This window comes from Cnephaeus nilssonii (assembly GCF_951640355.1).
Source record: "Cnephaeus nilssonii genome assembly, chromosome: 6".
Lineage (NCBI taxonomy): Eukaryota > Metazoa > Chordata > Mammalia > Chiroptera > Vespertilionidae > Cnephaeus > Cnephaeus nilssonii.
Window position 1 is genome coordinate 40,622,816 of NC_137077.1, and position 23,166 is coordinate 40,645,981.

The following is a 23,166-nucleotide window of genomic DNA, read 5'->3' on the forward strand; positions in this document are numbered from 1 at the left end:
AGTCTGGATTTTTAAGAAATTCTGGACCATGTATCTTTCTCCTGGAAGGACTTCAGAACAAAGTGTTTTATACAGCATTTGATATCCTATTAAAGACAAAGTGTTTTATATAGCATTTGATATCCTATTACTACAAAGATTAGCTCTAGCTCATACAGGGATATATAGTATAGGGATATGGACTCTAGCTCATGTAGGGATATACAGTAGAGCATATTCAAATATACTAGAATTTGAAATAATCTGAAACCAATGTGAAATATTTATGTATAATGAGTAAAGCCTAAGACAAAAAATGTATTTTGGGGAAAATTATAAGAAATTATCAAGGTTGGGCAAGAAGCCACCTATCTCATAGTTTATGTAAGACAGGCATATTAGAAAGATGCACATCCCAAATGGGAAAATAAATGAAAAATACTCTGAATCTAGATTTGAAGTTTAAGACCATTAGGGCTTAGAATATTTGAGATGAAAGATTTGAAATATCAGCCAATAAATTAGTTAGTTATCAATACTTTGGGAAACTATAATATGGTTTAGGATACCCAACATGTAAAATAAAAATTTAAAAATGTTTCTCATACTTTTTTGGTCTCATATTTTCATAGAATGTTTTGTTGTTTTTTAGAAAAAAAATAACTAAGCATCACTTTAAATTTCACCTCAAAATTCCGAGTCAAGAGAAAAGATCTTTAAGGAGAGGTCAAGACCCTCAATTAATGGGGCATTAATGTTTGACAGGGCTGTATTTCACAACAGTCAATTAAAAAAAAAAAGGAAATAACAACTCTAGTTAATACTCCTGTTTTGGGGTAGAGGTTCAGGGCTCATTGAGTAAGAAAATGTGATGTATTTCTTGGAATAACTGGTGACACAAAAGGGTAGACTTTTTTTTTTTTTTTAAAGAATTTGATGCAGGATAACTGGAGTCTCATTTCTTTATGAAGATGGTATTAATCATTAATGAATCAGGCTTTATGTTCCACTAGAAAACAATCACATGCTCATTACTAAGGATACCTCTGTAAACAAGAGCTGTCTCATCCATAAACAGCTAAAAGTGGGAGCCAAACACATGAAAATGAATTGGATGTGAATCAAATTCAAGATCCTTGAAGAGTAAGTGAGCAGCAAAAGGAATGGTAGTCTTGAAATATAAGCAACAACTGTATTAGACCTACTAAGCCATCTTTGAACAGATAGGTAAAGTGCTAGGACCAGATGAACTCACAACATATCTAGGACAAAAGAAATGCCTTAGATGAGACAAAGGGGGAGGTTAGACATGGAGAGATTTCATGTAAGCCATCAGAAGAACCACTAAAAATGCACTCTCGCGTTTGGGTCTCTATCCTAATCTCTCTTCAGATTCTGCCATTGAATATGGTCCAATCATAACTTGAGTATGATGTGTTGGAGATCCCTGAGGAAACTTTGCTCTCCTTTTCTTCATGCTTTCATCGGAGACAAGTATTTCTCCTCCATGTATTAGCAACTTATATGTAGTATAAATTTTGTTATTTTAATATCTGATGTGTGATAAAAGGAGGGTTGGTCATTGTTATTTTTGCCTTCCATAAATTAGTCACCAAAGTGAAGTACTGGAGCAAGAGAACCTAAAAGCAACTCCATTAGATGACTATTGCAGCATAAAAGACCCTAAATTTAATTATCTATGTACACTGTGTTTTCTCAATTGTGCTCTATTCTAGACAAAATGGATCCTTATTGATTGATTTAATGCTTGTTTATATTTTGGTTTCTGCATCTGAATTTATTTATTTATTTATTTTAGGAGAAAAGAATGCCTTTCCCTTGAGAAGGAATAAATGTGATCAGTGTAATTGAGATTTGGAAATCAAATGCTCTTTTCTGTTCTCTTCCTTCTATTATTTTTCATTAGTCATCTTGTAAGATTAAATATTCCATAGAATATTACTTTGATATAATTTTTCCCTGTCACATAAGTGATTGTTCATCCTTGAAGTTCAGTTTTATGGCAAAACAATATTTCCATTGATTTACTTTTCAAGTCTACTGTAATTGACAAGGTTTATGTAATTCTTTTTTTTTTAATATATTTTATTGATTTTTTACAGAGAGGAAGGGAGAGGGATAGAGAGCTAGAAACATCGATGAGAGAGAAACATCGACCAGCTGCCTCCTGCACACCCCCTATTGGGGATGTGCCCGCAACCAATGTATATGCCCTTGACCGGAATTGAACCTGGGACCTTTCAGTCCGCAGGCAGACACTCTATCTACTGAGCCAAACCGGTTTCGGCAGTTTATGTAATTCTTGAGGATAAGCTCTACAATTCTTCTAAATGAAAATACCCTATATAATAAAGAGCTAATATGTAAATGGTCATCACTCCCTCATGTCCTCGCGCTGGGGCCAGGGGACCTGAGGCCACGCCGGTGGACCTGAGGCTGCACCCCCCCACCCTGTGGGGCTGGCTGAGTCTGGATCTCGCACGATTTCGAGGCACGCATGGGTGGGCGGGGACTTGACTCTGGGTCCCGCGGTGCGCCCCAGACTCTGACAGGAGGGAGATTTTCATATACATTTTACTAATTTTCTTTCATCTCTGACACTTCTATTATAGAGAAAGGGCAAATAGCAATATTGGAATATTTCCTCTAATTAATTCCCTTTTAATGTGCTTGAATTTTGTGCACCAGGCCACTAGTTGACTAATAAAAACATGTCTGGAAAACATTTCTTGTTCCCAACCATCACATAGTTTTCCCCTTTCATTAAAAAAAAAGGGGGGTTCTAAAATGCCAACTCCATTTTTTTAAAGGACCAAAGGAAAATCAATCTCAGCCTCCTCTATCTTCTTGAATCCAGTGAATGTACTTCATTCCTCATCTGATTTGTTCTTGGCAACATTCCACATGCTTGCTCACTCAGGGCCCCTCCTTCCATAGATTCTTCTTCTTGATCTCTGTCTTGCCACAATCTCTTGAGTTTTCAACTGTTTTTTTCTTTTTTCTGGTTTGTTTGTTTTTCGTAAGTTTCCTTTGCTGATTCATTTTCTTGTGTTCATTTTTAAATCTCTGCATTCTTCAGGGCTCTCTCCTCACCTTCCCAACTCTTGTACCATATGTGGCATAGTTAACAGTACAGGTTATGTAAACTGACTACGTAGGTTTGATAATGTGCATTAGTTTTCAATTGCTGTGTAACAAATCACCATGAATTTTGTGGCTTATAACAACACTCATTTAGTATCTTGGAGTTCTGTAGGTCTCCTTTGCTGGTCTGGGTGGAGTTCAGCTGGTCCTCTGCTCAGGGCATTAACAGGCTGATATCAAGGTATTAGTTTGTTCTGGGGGCTCAGTTGGGGCTTGAGATAGTCTTCCAAGCTCAATGGTGTTGGCAAAATTCCATTGCTTGTGGTTACAGGGCTGAGTTCCCCATTTTATTAATGGCTTTTGGGCAGGGGCTATTCTTAGCTCTCGGAAACTACCTGTGATCCTCTGCCCTATGGCTCCTTACATGAGCCCTCTCACACTCCCCATTTCTGATATCAGGAAAGGCTATTTCCTTTTAAAGTGTTCAACTAATATCCCTTTTAATTTTGATGAACTCAAAATCAACTGATTAGTAACTAAATCTTGGGTGTTATATCCCATCACATTTATAGGTTCTGACCCACAAAGGAAAGGAAATTGTACAAAGTGTATACAACAAGGGTTGGGAATGTTGGAGACCATCTTAGAATTCTGCCCACCACACCCTACTTCTGCTATTTGCTAGCTGTGTAAATTTGGGCAAATTATATAATGTATCTGTGCTTTGGTTTTTCTCAGCTTTAAAGTGTGATAAAAATAGAATATTCTTTATGGGGTTATTGTGAAGATTAGTTTGACTGGTACATGTAAAACCCTAGAACAGTTCTTACTATATAGTAAGAGCCTGCAAATATTCAATTGCCATCCTTAATCTCCCCAGAGATATTGCATCCACTCCCATTGCTTCAATGTTACTGATAATCCTGTGACTTCCAAATTTATATATCCAGTCAAGACCTTTTTTCTGAGCTTTAGACACTTGAAATTTCTTACTTTACATCTCCACTTAAATGTCTAATAGCAACCCAAGTACAATTTGTTTAACTCTAAACTCATGATTTCATTTGCAAACCTGATTCTTTCTAATGCTTCTTATCACAGAAAATAATATCCTTTCATGAAGTTCCTCATGCTTTCCAATTTCCTCTTCCTTGCCTACCATTCATTCATACGTTCAAATTTGTTTTTGTGTGGCAGATAATATAATGATCAATATAACTGATATGGTCTCTGCCCTCATAGAGCTGATAATCAAGTGGGAGACACAGATTATATTCTATTTCCCCAAACCTATTAAAACAAAGCTATTTTCAGATCTCTTTTTTTAAAAAAATGTATTCTTATTGACTTCAGAGAGGGAGAGAGAGACAGAAACATCAATGATGAGAGAGAATCATTGATTGGCAACCTCCTGCACACCCCCTACTAGGGATGAAGCCAGAAACAGGTGGGAATCAAACCATGGCCTCCTGGTTCAGAGGTTGAGGCTCAACCACTGAGCCACACCAGCCGGGCCATTTTCACCTCTCTTTAGCAAACACTCTAGTCAAAGTCACTATCTATCTTTCCTGAATCAGAGTAATAACACATGGGTTTCTATACTTTCACTCTTTCTCTTTCTCTTCCCCTCCATAGAGCTACCATCTTCAAAGAGGTCTCATTAACTCACTCCTTTGCATAAATCCTTTCATTGGCTTCCTGTAGTATGTAAGATAAAAACAAACCTTCTTCATAGTCTGCCATGGCCCTGCCTAATGTTTCTAGCTTTATGCACCCCTGACTTACCCTTCTATTTCTCTTTTAGCCCTGATGGTCTTCTTCCTGCTCCTCAACAGTGGAACACTGGTTCATACCTTAGGCTTAGCACATTGCACCTGCCAGTTCTTCTAAAATGGTCACTCTCTCCCTTTCTTGCTCTATAACCCTCCCTTTACCTGGTTACCCTCAGCTAAAATGTTATCACTCATAAAAGCCTTCCCCTATCCCTCCTGACTAAACCAGGATTCCCACTATACTCAAAGTACTATATGAGTCTTCTTTATGACATTTAATATGTTATGTACAGATTTGAGTCATTATTTAAGATCTGCCATCATTCTGGGGGAAGGACAAGTTTCATCCATAGGAAAAGTAGATTTTACAATCATATTTTATAGATGAGGGGACATGACATGTATTTTATTTTTTTCATGACATGTATTTTAAATGTAAATGCTATTGTCAGAATGTGTGTTTGATGGGAGAAGCTTCTTCTGTAACTACCTCTTTGTCAATTCAGACCAAGCTTATCTAGACAGTATTTGGAAGGAAACACTTCTATGGTCATGAGAGTTACTGAAGACCTGAGCAAGAATGTGAAAAAGTGTTCTATAAACTATAAAATTCAACACAGAATTTTTATTGTTGTTAATATCACCAAAATACAAGTTTATCTAAATACTTGAGCTAGGTTAAATTTGATCGATTTGATTGCCCCCAAATACTTGATTTCCTCTACCAGAGGTTTCAGATCTACTGTTTGTTTTCTTAAATGTACACCTGTGTGCTGTCTACCTATTAATATGTGTACAGACATATGAAATATACACACATATACATATAGTATATGTATGGTTTAAATGTTGTATATTCAGGCTCCTCTAAAATAAATTACAGCCTAATGTATCATAAAATGGGGCTAGTCCAGCGGTGTTATCTTCATGAATTTACTTAAAATGTTAATTTTCAATACAATTCAGTGATGCTGAATAAGATTATATTTGGGATATAAACCACCAATAGTTTTTGAAAGCCATAAAAAAAGTCAAATTCCTTTAGCTTAAAATGTTTACTGATTGTATGAATGTATTTTACAAATATGCAAAATTTACTGTAGTGATCAAAACTACAAATATAAACTTCTATATATTAGTTGATTAAAACGCAACTAATTTATTGTAGAAAATATTTAAAATTATTACTAAAAGTAGAAACATCTTTATCTTTAAGCTGACTGTAATTTTATAATTATTTATTTGTAGACATCCACTTTGGATCATTTCTGAAGCTGAATTCAGAACATTAAGGTAAGCTGTTTGTTTATTTGGGGTACAAGTGTGTGTGTGTGTGTGTGTGTGTGTGTGTGTGTGTGTGTGTGTTAGTTTTAAGCAATAAGAATATGTGGCAAAATTGTGTGTAATAGAATGTTCAAACATATTTCTAGTTTTTGAGCTCCTAGAAAATTTCTGGCCAATGACAAACACTCAATGATATTTGTTCCATTTTATTTTTTATAATATTTTTCAATTATAAAAATATATCAAAATATATGATAAATTGTTTTATGGCTACTTGTTAAATGTCCTCTCAGCATTCACTCTGAAAATACCCATACCAATAAATCACTGTGCAAATGCACAGAGCCATTAAAGACAAATTAATACTGAATAGTGTAGTGCTCAATGTTGCTGAGTTAACAAAAGCTGGAATGAGTTCTCAAATGTGGAATGGTGTGATGGGGACATGCCATTAAATTAATAATAATAATAATGTCAACAGCAACAACAATACTGCTTACTTAATGTTATAAATCAGATACTCTACTAAATACTTTATTTATATGCTTTATGTCATATAATCCTCAAAATTTCCTGAAGCAAAGGTATTATTGTTATTCTTAATCTCATTTTACAATGAGAAAACTAGGACTTGTCTAAAGTTATAGAGTTAGTAAGTGGCATACTTACCAGCTGAGGTCTTTTTAAAACCCAAGTTTTGGTTTTCTACCACTATGTTAAACTACCTGGAAAAGATATGTGTTAATCAGCATTTTTGGAATTTTGGATTGAGGAGATAATGAGAAGGGAATTTTTTACTACATGAAGACCACCAACAAAAGCATGTAAGGTGAAATAGATATGCACTGTCCCATAGTGACAAGTTGGAATGAAGAGCATTTGAGGAAAATGTAATAAAAATTGTAGTCAGAACACTTAAAGGTTACCAACATGTTTTGGTGGATAAAATTGAGTGTTCTAGTTTCATCACCAATGTTCTCTACCTGCAAACTACTTAGTTAAATTTTTACTGTTGTAGTTGAATATATGAATCCACAGTATAGTCAGGGTATCAGTTTAAAAATTAACAAAAAAATACTAGAATTTGGAGGGATTGTTGAAAAGTCTTTAGTCCTGCCAAGGCATGGAATGATGGCCTAATCCTGATAGAAGTAGTAGAAATAGGCATGCTATTGCCAAAAGACATGACAGCAAGCAAAAGTGACAGTCCTTTATGATAGGTTGGGTAAAGGAATAAAGGAAAAGGAAGAGCAGAGATGGTTTTAAATTTGCTCCTTTGAAAAAAAAGGAAAAAAGTGCAAAACTTTTTCTTGTTAGAAAACAGAATGAGTTGAATTCTCAATTTTGCATTGGAAATATTGATGGGGACTCACATTTATATATTCTGTAGGAAATAGAAAGTTAAATGAATAAAGAGGTGAAGATTGGATCCTAATTCCATTAACTCTGTTTATTAAAGGCTTTACACAAAGCCATTAAAGACTGATTAATACTTTCCAGTGGGTAGTTTACTATGAAAGGATTAGTATAAAAATGGAAGCACATAGGGCTGTTACTTGAAACACCATTTTAAGTTGAACATTTAAAAAATCAAATATAGCTACGTAAAATTGAAAAGTATGTGGATTGATACAACTTGTATAATAATATTGCCTTCCATGCCTAATTAAATTCTCAAAGATTTTGTTTGTTTGGGGTTATTTTTTATTTCTTTGTTTGACAGTACAACATTGCTTTTTAAAAAGTAAATAAATGCAAATTATTTAAAACTCAACTCTGGAGTTACTTCCCTTACTTTAAGCATAGTTTTTATCCTCCCTCCCCACCCCAATTGGGCATTATCATTAACCTGTTAACAATCCTTTAGGTAAATACAATTTAAAATCAATTTTATTTCAAAATCAAAATGCTCATTCATTCTCTGTGTAATGAAATACATGAATCCTATATAATAAAGAGAATATGCAAATTAACCTTCACACCATCACAAGATGGATGCGCCCACAGCGGAGGCGGGGTTCCCATAACGAGCGATCAGCAGGAACCTGAGTCTGCGTGGAGCCGGGCTGGGGCGGGGGACCTGACGCCTTGGTCCCAGCACCAGGCCGGGGGGCCTGAGGCTGTGCCCTCCCCACCCTGGCACCAGGCCGGGGGACCTCAGGCCACGCTCCCCACCCAGCAAGCCTTGACGGGGAACCTCAAGGCATGCCCCCTGCCCCAGTGCCAGGCCGGGGGACTTCAGGCCATGCCCCCTTCCTGGCGGGGCTTGACAGGGACCTCAAGGCACACCCCCCACCCCGGTGCTGGGCCAGGGGATGTGAGGCTGCGCCTCCCGCCTGGCACTGGGCCGGGGGACCTGAGGCTGTGCCTCCTGCTCAGCAGGGCTTGACAGGGGTGGGGCCAGCCAGGTCTGGGTATCGCGTGATTGCAAGGCATGCACGGGTGGGCAGGGACTTGACTCTGGGTCCCGCGGCACGCCCCAGACTCTGACAGGAGGGAGATTTTCATATACATTTTACTAATTTTCTTTCATCTCTGATACTTCGATTATAAAGAAAGGGCAAATAGCAATATTAAAATATTTCCTCTAATTAATTCCCTTTTAATGTGCATGAATTTTGTGCACCAGGTCACTAGTTAGATAATAAACAAGAAGAAAAAGAAGGGAAGCTCTATTTAGGCTATAAGTTACTTCATTTGGAGTGATGTCTTTTGGTAATGCTGGCCTACAATACTGTTATGTTTTCATAATACTATAACAGTATTATGAAATATTTTTATAATATTAAAAAAATACAGGATGAAATCATATGTGCTACAGAATTATAACCTTCTTATATTTTATTAAATATCCTCACTCAGAGTAAATTCATCAAATATTTATCCAGTAGGTAAAGTCAGTGCTAAATTCTGGCCCTACCACAATACTTTTAGTAGGTATGACTTATCCTTTCAAGATGTTCACAGTCTAATAATACTATGTAAACAAATTATTACAGCATAGCATAATCCCTTGGTATGGAAGCACATGGAATGGGATTATTTCTTTTGATACAGTGGATCCAATTTAGTATTAACTGGTATACCTAGTATATGGCCTTCAATGTAAGATCACCCCCTACTCTAATATTTTGTCATATTGCATCACTGTTTTATGTTCTTCATAACATTTATAACTATTTAAAGTTCTCTTATTCATGTGTACTTATTTTGTTGAAGGTCTTGAATGAAGAAATTGTTACTTGAATGTAAGCTCCATGGGAACAAGCTCCTTTGTACTTTGTTTAGCCTTTGAATCCCCAGCACCTAGGGTACATATCTGGCACAGAACAGGGTTTTAACAAATAATGTTTGAGGAAACTCATGATTTTTTATAGAATAGAATTTAGTTTAAAATAACTTGGGCAACTTAAACTATTTTTTAGATATCTAGAATGTAGATGCACTTCCCATTAGGCTCATGATCTGTATTGTGCCATGGGCTAATCCACAAGCTAGGTTCTTACAGAGAGTAAGAATTAATGTGAGAGATATTACAGAAAATTTATTGGACATGGTAATCTTTAATTCCACTTCTCTCTGACCAAGGAATTATACTATGCTGTAATAATTTGTTTACATATTTTTATTAGACCGTGAACATCTTGAAAAGATAAGTCATACCTACTAAAAGTATTGTGGTAGGGCCAGAATTTAGCACTGAATTTACCTACTGGATAAATATTTGATGAATTTACTCTGAGTGAGGATATTTAATAAAATATAAGTTGGGAACAAAAGATAAAGCCTGTGGCCAGCTCCAGTTGGAGTCAAACAGAAGGGTCTCTCAGAGGACAAGAATATTTAGTGACAGCCCTCTATGGGTAAGGGACTATAAGAAATAAACTTGAGAAGGCGCATCAAAGAAGCATGCTTTTCTAGACTTTCCCATTGAGTGGAGAAACACAGATTTTCCCTTAGAATTCAGAATTATGAGGCAGTGTTCACTGAGGTTTGGTGGCAGAATTCACCTGCGTGATCCAACAAACTTCATCAATGATTTAAGTGGTTCCAGATTCAAAGTCAGTGGATGAAAACAAAATAAATTGTTTGTAGTATGAATTCAACTTCAATGTTTCAAAGATAAATTTCTAAAGAAATGTTACCAATTTAAAAGTTATCAGCATAAATAAAAAAATGGACTTGAAAGGACACTGAAAAAACATCACAGAAGATAGTTTACAAAGATATATTATATTGGAATGATTAGATTCAGAAAAATGCATATGTTTAATGTGCTATTTTCTATTGCTGCCATAACAAATTACCACACAGTGTCACAAAACAGTACAGATTTATCACCTTACAGTTCTGTAGGTCAGAATTCCAATACAAGTGTCACCAGATAAAAATCTAAGTGTAGGCAAGATGCATTTCATTCTGGAGGCTCTAGGGGAGAATGGAATTGGTTTCTTGCTCATTTGGGTGGTTGGCAGAATTCAGTTCCTTGTGGTTGTAGGACTGATCTAGTTTTGTTGCTTGCTCTAAATTGAGGGTTTCTCCCAGCTTCCAGATGTTGCCACATGCCTTGGTATTGGGCTCCTTTTTATTTTGAAAGCCATAATGGCAGATTGAGACTGTCTTACATCATATCTCTCTGACTCCTTTAGTTCAAGTTGGAAGTGTTTTCTCTTGTATAAAATTATCAAGAATTCTGTGGGACTTCATGGATGTCACAAGGATTCACCCCATTAGACAAGATTTTCAACAACTCCATGGACTCTCTTAATTACTGTAGTTTACTCAGGACTTGGCGGCTATCATCAATCAAAAGTAATTTGTTTAGCACTGAATATGTGTTCACTATTCTGCTTGGCACTTTTGGGAAACTGGGAAAAGTGTTGCAGTCCCTGCTGTATTTTTCAATGTCATTAAAGGCTGTTTATTATAGTAAATGTTGGCAGGCTCTCCTTGTTAGTTCCTTTGCACAATTGAATTGTTTTAGATGTTTAATAACTCGAGTTTCTCATCAATTATATTAGAATGAATTACAGAATAGATATTAAAAGCCATTGCTTTATTTTTCAAGCATGACTAATGTAAGGAAATCTCATGACTCTTTATTCTATTTCATCAAAACAAGAATGTCTTCTTCAATAAAAGGAAATCTAAGAATGTAGAGGGGATTTAGTGCCTGAGAGTCAATGAAAAATTAATAAAATGACTGTGAATTTTAAGAAAGCAAACATAGGCTTTATTTTTCTTCCAGAATTACACAGTGGCATTCATATGGAGTTTAAGAAAATATTTTACTAACTGTTAGCAAATAATAACTTGCTAAGTTTTGCTAGATGCATGCTTTTATTTGAAAAAATATATAGTTCTGTGATATCTCTTTTGGACAAAATAGATTAGTATCAAATAGAATTGGTTTGAATTGCTAGCTGTGACTCTTTAGACAAGTTATATAACTTCTCTGAGCCTTCATCTCACCACACACACACAAAAAATATTAAAAACATCTCTGTCCGGGTAGCTCACTTGGTTAGAGTGTTGTTCCAATAAGCCAAGGTTGCAGGTTCGATCCCCAGTCAGGGCACACAAGAATCAACCAATAAATTCATAAATAAGTGGAACAATAAATTGATGTTCCTCTCTCTCTTTTTTCTCCTCTCTCTCTCTCAAAATATTAATAAACAAGTTTTTCATAAATTTTGAAAACACCTGTTACTCAAGTGCAGTCATACCTCTTGGCATGCTCATATTAGCAGGACATCCAATGGCTACCTCTTGAGGTCCTCTCTACCCCCACTACCATTTCCCAGGATTCCCAGAGGATTACTCTATCTAATGTAGTCTGCCCTGCTTCCAAATCCCAAGCAGAGAGAAAACTGCGAAGTCCATCCATTGCTTTCTATAACTGCATATGGAGCTGCTATGGAAAAGCAGTTCCCCATCGCATTCTAACTGGTGATGTTGCACTGCTACAGGGATTTCCTCACTGAAACTGATCCCTGCACACTTATAGACATGATGACTTCATCTAGCATCTACAACGGCAATTTTCATCCTTTTTTTTCATCTCATGGAACACATAAACTAATTATTAAAATTCTGCAGCACACCAAAAATATATTTTTTGCTGATCTGACTAAAAAATACATATAATTTTGACTCATTCACACTGGATGGCTATTGTGTTGGTTGTTATCATTTTTAAATTTGACAATCTAAGGGAAAAGAGGTCAGTGCCCCTGACTAAATAGTCAGGCATTGCATGTTTTAAAAATTCTTGTGGCACACCTGTTTAAAATTGCTGATCGAGAAGCTCAGCCATTGTTCCTACAATGTCCACCATCATACAGTGGCCGGGACAGGAAAGTCTACCAGCCTCAGGCTTTCCTCAGGAACCTCTAACCATGGTTCTGAGCTTGGGTCAATGCCCATGCTCTTCCTTGCCACATGGTGATCTCTTAAAAGCTCTTGATATCCTTTCCTGCCAACAGAAATCCTTCAGAGAGGATCCAAAAACATGAAATTACAAACGGATCCTTCTCCAACCCAAATAACCTCTTGGAAAATGTACTCAGTGACCTGCTCTTGTGGGAGTGAGCCATCATCTAGCCGTTCATAAAAGGTTCTGTTATTACCTTCCTTGGGGAAATAAGTGCCGACTAGCTCACTAGGGACAAATGAAATGACTAGAGAAGCTTCTTATCTCTGTACGTTTCTGCTTCATCAAATAGGTCACACATCCTGCTGCTGTGAGAAGTACTGGGATGACATATATAAGTGCCTCCCAGCACCACTACATAGTAAACATTTAATACCTTTTCATTTCCTCCTTTGTCCTATATTCTTAATTTCCAGTTTATGCTTTTATTGTTAATTTTAAAATATATATTCCCAAAGTAAGATTCTAAAACCTCTCAGGGAAGAGAGTTATGTCTTGTACATCTTTCAAGCCTCCACAGATTATTCAGCATCATGTCTTACAGATAAATATTAATTGCTATCTAATTATTGGTTTAGTGATTACTTTGAGATTGAGTTTTCCATAGTTATATAATATAATCTGATTTTTAATTTTTTTCCTATGACTTTCTGCTACCGTACTAATATTATTATTCTGAGCAGAAACTTGGCAAGGAAAGGAGATACAATTCTAATTAATATATTTGCATTTTGATTACTGAATCACCTATCTGTCAATAACACTTAAATAGCTTAGAAATTTTTATGCACCCTTAAAATGATGGGTTTCTTTCTTCCTCATAAATGGTGAGGAAGTTTTTGTATATTTTGCCAATCTCTTTTTGATTTGAGCTTTAGTAGACCAATAGCAATTGACATCTAGTTAAAAAGGAAAAATAATGGTGAGGAAGATACTTTTTTTTTTCCAGAATAATTATTATATATGGGATTTACTGGGATGACATTGGTTAGCAAATCTATATAGGCTTCACACATACAACTCAATAAGGCATCATCTGCACACTACATCGTGTACCCATTGTCCTAGGCAAAGTCTCTTTCTGTCCCTATCCGCCCCGCCCCCCCCCCCCCCCCCCCCGCCCGCCTTTGCCCACTCCACCTACCCCCTCTCCCCTTTCCTTCTGGCTATTACCACACTGTTGTCTGTATCTATGTGTTATATGGGACAGACTGACAACTGTCAGAGCAAGATACATTTTTATGTGTTGCAGTGAAAAGAACCTAAAGAAACTTAATTTTGAGTTCTAGGTCTACACTGACATCTGTAGGAATATTAAACAAGACATTTAATGCTCCTCCTGTGGTGGAAACGGGAAATGAAGAAAAGATCATTATAACGATTAAAGCAAATGAGTGTATAAGTGCTCTATAACAAGAGCCCTTTAATTACAAAAATGCACACTTATTTTTAAAAACTTAGAAAATGAAAGATATAACTCAAAACTTCATATCTCATAGAAAGGCTTTTGTTAACAACTTGTGATATTTTAAAGCTATCCTATATAATAAAAGCCTAATATGCTAAGTGTCCAACCATTCATTCGACCATTTGACCAGTTGCTATGATGCGCACTGACCACCAGGGAGCAGATGCTCTGACCAGTAGATTGGCTTGCTTCTGGAGTCTGGCCAGTGGGGACTGAGCGAGATGGGCCAGACATGCCCTGGAGTTCTCCCACAGTCCTTCCCCTGCCAGCCAGCCCCAATCTGCCCAGATCGACCCAATTGGGACTGGGCAAGTCGGGCCGCCAGCCCAATCGTGCACCGGTGGGGTCCCTCAGCCTTGCCTGCACCTTCTCGCAATCCAGGACCCCTTGGGGGATGTCGGAGAGCCGGTTTTGGCCTGATCCCCGCAGTCCAGACCAAGGGACCCCACTGGTGCACAAATCCATGCACTGGGCCTCTAGTACATATATAAATTTAGATAATCTTTTCTTTTTCTTTTACTTTGTCATATTGTGTGTCCTTTTGAAACACTTCCATGCCACAAATTCTTCAAAAACATTATGTTAATGTTATACCTTATATAATTTGGCCATTTCTCATAGTTACATAAGTTTTTTTCTAAGGTTCTACTTAAAATAATTTTATTGTTAGCATCTTTGTAATATGCCCATATTTATATATATTTCACTAGAAAATATGCAATGAACATTTGTGAGGTTTTTACTTTTTACATTTACACCAGTGATATTTGTTACTTTAACATGCCTTGATCCATCTAATCTTGAAATACCGCCACATACCCATGACTTGGGTAGATCTGTCATTTGTTCACACTTGAGTGCTGCCCAGGGCTGTTGTTCATAGCATACACTTCATCTATTGAGTGAGTCTAGTGGCTTAATATCCCTCAGTTTGCAGCTTCTGTGTTCTCTCCACAGTCCACATTAAATCTCTCTTTGCTACACCATGTTGTAATAAATCCATAGACTTCCTGCCATCAAACTGCTCTTTCACCCAAAAGAGTATTCTTTTAATTCATTTGGAAGTGGATTTGCTAAGATGTTATTTTATTACTTAGCACCTATGACCACATCTATATTTTTCTCCTTTTTTTGTGCTTTGTCAGATTTGGCATCCGAGCTGTAGTTCTAGGTTTATACAATGAAAGTGGTAGCCTAAATCATATTCTACAGAACATAATACAAACATGGAAAAGTTAAAGTTAAATATAACAGCAAATTGCCATTATGTAACCTATTAACTAATGTTTTCAATGACAGAATCAGTAACCAAATTTATTGCAACAATTATAAAAATGAGCTCAAACCAACAAGATAATATATTTCAGATATAAATACAGTATTCTTCATTAAATTTTGAAAATATAATTATACTAACATGGGGTAATAGGAATCTGAATCAGCACGAATTCATATGAATTAAATGGGGATTGTACATTTAGGAGGACAACAGTGTTACATGCACCCTAGAGTGTACTAGCTACTGATGAAGCTAGTGTCAGATTATATGACATTCATAAAATAGAAAAAGGGTGACATTTTTCTCACTGCCTTCCATTCAATAGGTTTTCTTGTAAAAATAAACAAATGGAACTATATTAAGTGAAAAAGTTTTGCACAGCAAAGGAAACCATTGACAATTCCTTAAATAAAATAAGCCACGCTGTGTCATTCCTAGTGCTTCTTTTATGTGGTCTTCTCTTCCTGAAATACTAGACTCCCTTGTCCTCCACCTTATCCATCTGGAAAATGGCTACTCTATTCCAGCACTCAATTGAATGACATCTTTCCTGACCTCCTTCTTCCTCTCCTCGTCAAGGAGATTTAACAGCGAGTCTTTACTGCTTCCTGTGATCAAGTCCTCATCTTTTATCATCATACCTATAACACATTATTGTTTCTGTTGTTGACCTCTATGCCTATTAGATTAGAAATGTAAAAACTGGATTGGGAAGGAGTAAGGAACAATCTCCTGGGAATACATTTAGATCATTTCTTTTATACATATCTACTAATGTTCCACAGTTTAGAATTTTTCCATGTATATAAAATGAGAAAAGTATTGAAAATCTTGACACCATAAAGATATTTAGTTTAATATTCCTATCATTGAACAACAGGGAAAACAAGTAAAATAAATATGCTCTTTGTTCAACAGTTTTCATGAATATTTTTAAACTATGCCTGTAAGAGACAGCAATATTATTTTTGCGTTGGTGAAGTGCTTTGAGAGCAATGCCCCGGTGACAGCATAAACAGAGTACAAAGGCCAGTTTGTCTTTATATCTAAATAGTGGATTGTTGGTGAAGAGTTGTGCCAGCCAGTGCAGAGTGGAATAGTGTTTTATTCCTCTCAAGATAGATGGATGGCTGAATGGCCTGAGTTCCTGCTGCTTTATAGCCTGCCCCTTGAATTTGAAAATGAATGTGTTCTTTTTCTCTTGAATGGGTGATGAGAAAATGTCATTTAAATAAAACTGAACTCATAATATTGTCATAAAAATATGCATATATGCATAACCCATGGACACAGACAGTAGTGTGGTGAATCCTGGTGGGAGGGCAAGGATTGGAGGGGTTCAATGGGAAAAAAGGGGACATCTGTAATACTTTCAAAAATAAATGTGCATTTAAAAATATGTCCACTGGTATATTAGCTACGTGATACATTGCTAAAAACGTTAAATATCTTATTTATTAAATATTGAAAATATTAAGCAAATCATATCATTGTTAAAACAAGGAATGGATAATTTGCCAATGTGTTTACACTTTTAAAATGTTGTTCCTTCAGACAAAGTGAATTAAGCATTACATCCTATCTAATAAAAGAGTAATATGCAAATTGACCATCACTCCAACACACAAGATGGCTGCCCCCATGTGGTCAAAGATGGCTGCCTCCATGTGGACATAAGATGGCCACCACAAGATGGTCATTAGGGGAGGGCAGTTGGGGAGGACCAAGGCCTGCAGGGGAGAGCAGTTGGGGGTGACCAGGCCGGCAGGGGAGGGCAGTTAGAAGCAAATAGGCTGGCAGGGGAGCAATTAGGTATCAATCAGGCTGGTAGGGGAGTGGTTAGGGGGTGATCAGGCTGGCAGGCAGAAGCGTTTAGGGGCAATCAGGAAGGCAGGTAGGCGAGCAGTTGAAAGCCAGCAGTCCTGGATTGTGAGAGGGATGTCCGACTGCCCGTTTAGGCCCGATCCTAATGGGATCAGGACTAAACGGGAAGTCAGACATCCCTCGAGAGGTCCCAGATTGGAGAGGGTGCAGGCTGGGCTGAGGGATACCCCCCTCCGTGCACGAATTTTGTGCACCAGGCCTCTAGTTATTAATAAAAGCATTATTAAAAACATTTTGCTGGTAGATAATTTAACAAATTCAACAAATGTTTCTTGAGTGCCATGGTGAAAAGTCTATTTAGGGGATAGAAATAAAAGAAAGATCATCCCTGCAATCAAGTTTCATTCAATAAACATTAGTATATGTACAGAGAATTATAACATAGGAGGGATGCAGGAAAGTTATAGTGACCATGTGGACAAAGAAGGAAAACTAATTCTCATGAAGATGAATTATTGGAGAAGGCTTCACAAAATGATGGAAATTGAAAAATGAGTGTGATCACTGAGGAGAGAAGAATCAGAAGAGAGAAATTGAGTTGAATAGTGGAAATCCTTAAATACCAAGAGAAAATTTGATTTTTGTTCTTTCTGCAGATATAAAGCAGTTGTGGTGGTTAATTTTACGTACCAATGTGGCTAGGCTATATTACCCAGTTATTTAATCAACCACTAATCTAGATGTTATTATAAAGGTATTTTGTAGGTGTGGTTAGCATTTAAAACTAGTTCACTTTAAGTATCATAGATTACCATCCCTAATGTAAGAGGGCCTCATTCAATCACTAGGAGCCTTAAGAGAAAAAGAAATTGTGCCTCAAATCTGTAGTATTAAATCCAGCCTCATTTCCCGCCTTCTGAGCTGCCCTAGGGATTTCTTATTTGCCAGCTCCACACTCACAATCACTTATAATACTTCCTTAAGACATTTCTTTAAATATGTAAATGTATAGATTCAGTGTATATAGCCTAGAAAATATATATCCTCCAAATTATATGATATAAACATATATTCTTTTGCTTTTATTGTTTTTCTGGAGCACCCTGACTTGAAGAGTTATTAAAATTTTTAAACAAACAAATATTAATTACTTTTTTGACATACATTAAGTCATAATTTTAAGCCTTTCTTGATCATCATTTAGTACCAGGTTTATGCTACATGCTATGGAGTAGCATAAAATATAGTGCCAATTTTAGTGCTTTTTCTGCAACAATAGTGAACAGTTTTAGCACTCCTGTGTGGCAGACAATGTGCTAAGGTTTTTCCAAATTCTTTTACTTAACCAATCAATACAACATTTTTATGACAAAGATGTTATTAATGTAGCTATTATCTGTCTAATTTGACAGATGAACAAACTGAGTTTACATCTAATAAATATCTGATACAGCAAAGGAAACAATTATGTATTTAACCACTAAAATGCAAATATTTTCCTAATGTAAAACAATTTAACTATGGCCAATGGCCAGTTAGCACAATAAAATTACACTTGTAAGTATGTAAAAAGAAAGCATAAACAGCCACGTCTAAGCAGGGGAGGCTTCATAGGTTACAGAAGGAAGCTGATGGTTTAAACAATAAAAAGGGAAGTAGCTTAGATTGTGATTAACAGATCTAAGATAAATTAAAATAATCATTGCATTTTTCAAAACTTATACCACATCTTCACAAACTTGCCTCAAACTTTTGAAATAGTGCTATATAAAATATAATAGTAAGATTATCGGCATCGGCATGGCCCAGGAACCTGGTAGAAATTCAAATTTGGGGGCTTCATCCCCAATCTTACATATCAGAATTTCTTAGAGTGGGGCCTGTGCTTCATGGAGGTTTCCAAGTGCTTCATGTCACGTAGAGTTTGAAGGCACTGCAGTAGACCAACAGGGACCAGCAAACAAGGGTCTCATGAGGCTGAGGTGAGCTTCTCCAGGAAAACAGAATGAAGCAGCTAAGCTGGAACTAACTAGAATTAATGATGATTGATGAACGTTATATCTTAGGATGAGGAACAAGTTGGACTGGGGCAAAAATAAATTTTGGAGGGACAGACTTCAGTAGGGTCATACAAAAGGTGAAACTCTGTCACTTAAGTGAAGATGACCTTGAACACAAAGTCAGAACAGGTTACAGAAGTGTAAGTGAAAGGGGTCAGGGTGGTATGTGTCAAGGATCAAAGCAGAATTCAAGATTAGGGCACGTATTGTAAGCCACGGTGGCAAAAATCCTGGAAAAAAGAACAGCTAATTTAGAGAGAAACAAAAGATGTAGGATCCATAGCCAAAGGTTTGAAGTTGAGTATCAAATATTTGAAAGTGGGCAACCCAGATCCATTGGCCATCCCTATCACAATTGCTCATTACCCATCCTAAAGAAAACAGATCTGATTAATAGCTAATAAAATCACAAATTGTGCCACAATTTCATTCATCTCTTAATTTAAAAATATTTTAGCACCCTCTATTTGCCAAATACAGTGATAAATAACAGAGATGAAAAAGTAGGTGAAACAAATGTATTCTCTGCCATCGGGAGAGTCAGGCATTACCTTATATGTTATATATTTACAAAAATTATACAAGTAAGTATTTAATTATTATACCACAAGTAGTACCAAGAAAAAGTACAAATATTGTGAGAATGAATCCCAAGACACTTAACCTAGCCTATAAGGAGCAAAGGGTAGGAATATAATTGGGGACATTTCTCAGAGAAAGTAAATTTTAAGAGACAACCTCAAAGATGAGGTGAAGTTAAGAAAAGAGCTATGGGAAAAGCATTCTAGGCCAAGATAGGTGCTGTGCAGAATGTGAATAGGAGAGAACAGGAGAATGGCCAGGACGACTGGAAAATGATGAATGAAGGGAGAATAGTGCAAGATAATATAGACTTGCTATGAGTGATTGAAGATATAGAAGAAGGTTTTAATTGCAGTCAGAAAACACTGGGGAGTTTTAACCAAGTAAATAATTTAATGACATCCACATTAATAATGATAAATATATATTATCCTATCTAATAAAGAGGGAATATGCAAATTGACTGTCATTCCATTACAAAGATGGCGGTGCCCATAGCCACAAGATGGCGGCGCCCAGTCCCCTCAGCCCTGCCAGAGTTCCCAGTCCTTTTAGCCCTCACCACGGGAGGGGCAATCAGGTCCCTGCAGAGAGCAGACAGCAGGGCCCCCACAGAGAGCAGACAGCAGGCCCCCGCTGAGAGCAGACAGCAGGCCCCTGCTGAGAGCATACAGCAGGGCCTCCCTAGAGAGCAAACACCAGGGCCTGCACTGGCATCAAGCAGGCAGGTCTGCACAGAGCAGAGAACCACAGGGAGTGGGCCTAAGCCATCAGTAGGACATCCCCTGAGAGCTCCCAGATTGGAGAGAGTGCAGGTCGGGCTGAGGGGCCCCCCCTTCCCCATGCACAAATTTTGTGCACTGGGCCTCTAGTATCTTTTACTATATTATTATATATACTTTTTAGTTCTGTGATAGGGTATTTAATATGGATTCCATAAGTAAAATTTTAGTAGGTTATTGTAATAGTTTAGGCAAGTGAAGCAATGATGATGACTTGGAGTAGGTTAATAGCAATGAGTAGAGAAAGAAGTAGACAGATTCATTATATACTTATCAAGTACAAACCAATGAGCTAGTGGCCATAGAGAAAGAAGAAAAAATACCACATTTTGGTTTCTTATATGGGCAGATGAGTACAGACTGGTAATTAACTAGAATAGGAAATATTGGAAGAACTAAATTTTTGGAGAAAACTCAAGGGTTCAGCAGCGGACTGCCTGGATATGAGATGCTTGTTAGTTATCCAAGTGTAAATATAAAGTATGTGAGTGGATTGATGGGTCAGTGTGGAACTCAGATAAAAACGTTTTGTCTAAAGATATAAATATGGATTAATTATACACGATAAGTCTAGTTATTAGAATGGGTGAAAATACCTAAGGAGAGAGAATGCAATCAGAAAGGATTTCTTATCATTTAATCTTTAAAGAATGAAAATTAAAATGCTTTAGTGTAAGAGAGATTGAAAAGGAATGGGCAGAGAAGCAAGAGGCAAAGGGAATGAGTTTGTGTCCAAAAAAATTAGTTGAATAGATGTACAACTAAGGAGTCAATAAATGTGGGACAGAGAGTTAAGGGGTTAAAAGAATGAAGTGAATGGGACTGATTGATTTACTACTATTTTCCTATACTTACTATACTTCCTTACTCAATTTTGAATATGGGTCAACATCAGCTGATTTTTTTTTTCAAGCCAGATTTCTGGCTTGGAAGAAAAAATCTCCCTTAACCCTGACATAAAATATATATTTTAAAATAATAACATCTTTAAGGTACTGAAAGAAAGAGGGGAAAAAAACCCTATCATTCTAGAATTCTATACTTAGCAAAAGCATCTCTCAGAATGCAGGCTTTTTTCATATAAACAAAAGCTGAGTAAACTCATTGCCATCAGACCTGTGCCATAAGCACTGGCAAAGGAAGTTCTTTAGGCAGAGGGAAATGAGGACAGATGGTGTTCCCTGGTGCTATGCAAATGGAGACCCAGACTATCAAAGTCCTTATTCCATTCACACTACTTTCAAGTCAGAAGCTGAAAACAATATGACATAAATGCAAGTATCATGCCATCTTATCCTTTAATGGTTTATATATTTACAAATGAACATCATTAAATTAAATTAATGTATTTATCTCTTAGGTTATTGGAGCATTACTGAAAGCAAACAAAGCATTAGAAGGCTGGTTGCTGGGATTATTAGATTCGATCAATCATATAAAGTACTTAGAAAAGTGATTTGTTTGTGCAAGTTTCTATATTTGTGAACCTGGATTATTTAATAATGTATATACAATAAAATCTATTACTTATAATGAAATCTATTATTTGATGTTTTATAAAAATGGATATTTATAGGCACAAGAACTGGTATTATTGAGTAGTTACTTAACAATCATATATAATAAAAGCCTAATATGCTAAGTGTCTGGTCATCCAGTCATCCATTCAACCAATCAAAGTGTAATATGGTAATGATATGCTAAGGCTGCTCAACTGCTTGCTATGATGTACACTAACCATCAGGGGGAAGGCACTCTGACTGGTAGGTTAGCTTGCTGCTGGGGTCCAGCTGATTGGGACTGAGCGAGAAGGGCTGGAAATGCCCTGGAACCCTCCTGCGGTCCCTCCCGGGCTGGCCAACCTCCCGCATCCCTCCCAGGCCCAGATTGTGCACTGGTGGGGTCCCTTGTTCTGGCCTGCACCCTCTTGCAATCTGGGACCCCTCAGGGGATGTCGAAGAGCCGGTTTTAGCCACATCCTGCAGGCCAGGCCAAGGGACCCCACTGGTAAATGAATTCGTGCACCAGGCCTCTAGTGTATATATAATAAAATACATTATGTTTTAGAATTTGCATTAAGATTACCTGTTTCACCATGCCAGAATATAAAATAAGGTCAGATTTTGTTCAATACTTAAATTACTTTAAATATCTGATAAGAAGTATTTTTTCCTCTTAGCATTGAGTTAATGGAAAATTTAAATGAAAATCAGCAATTATGTGTTTATATCATTTTTGGTAGAAAGTAATGAATGGCTCTCTTAGTGGGAGATAATTATTAAGACCTAACAGAACAAAAGGACTCTGGAAAGTTAGTTGAATTTATCAATCAATCAATAAGCATTTGTTGTAAACTCATTTTATGCAAGTTCTGTGCTAGATGCCTATGATCCAGCAGCATAAAGTTGCTAGTCTGCAGAGAGTTTATGCAACAACTAACAACTGTTTACCCTTGCAATGTTGAGGCACTATGCTAGGTAAGTTCTTTTCATGTTCTTTCATTTAATCAAACTTTGTAGTATTCCTATAATGTAGGCATTATTATTGTTATTAGTATTTTCATTTGATAAACAATTGAGATTTAAGGAACTTATGTAA

At 36.7% G+C, this 23,166-nt stretch overlaps 1 protein-coding gene across 3 annotated transcripts in view; it reads left to right on the forward strand.

The window, feature by feature from the left end:
* Positions 1 to 23,166, forward strand: part of CNTN1 (contactin 1) — a gene marked incomplete at its 3' end in the record, with an annotated part of 284,949 nt that overhangs the window by 70,188 nt on the left and 191,595 nt on the right. For all 3 annotated transcript variants that reach the window (XM_079773428.1, XM_079773427.1, XM_079773429.1), the window contains exon 2: positions 6,105 to 6,149. The remainder of the gene's footprint in view (positions 1 to 6,104; positions 6,150 to 23,166) is intronic.